Below are 419 nucleotides of genomic sequence, written 5' to 3'. Positions count from 1 at the left end.
TCCATCTAATTTCATTCATGATTTCTTGAAACAGAACTCTGGAAAACCAGGCTTTGATAAAACCCATTGGGATTCAAATGGACCTACTTTACTGTGCCTTGAACCCAAATCACTCTGGTTCTCACAGACTGGCCAACAATGTCCTGGTCCCAGCCTCACTTGGTCACTGTTTGGGTTTTGAGGGCTCAGAGTGAGTGTAAATAGCAATTGTTTCCATTCTGGTCAGAAACCCTGAGGGTCTTGTCCTTCCAGATTGATTTTTTTTTTTTGAGTAGGCAAAACTAAGGCATCTTTTGTCTCATTTTTTACCTAACCTTAAATCACTGAATGGGTGTTGCCTCAGAGANCACTGAATGGATGTTGCCTCAGAGAAACTGAGACCTGGGAAAGACCTTAGCTTAAAAAAGTCAAAGGGCTCC

The sequence above is a fragment of the Vombatus ursinus genome, unplaced genomic scaffold (assembly GCF_900497805.2).
Source record: "Vombatus ursinus unplaced genomic scaffold, bare-nosed wombat genome assembly UNPS02015007.1, whole genome shotgun sequence".
Taxonomy (NCBI): Eukaryota; Metazoa; Chordata; class Mammalia; order Diprotodontia; family Vombatidae; genus Vombatus; species Vombatus ursinus.
This window is presented reverse-complemented; position numbering follows the sequence as displayed.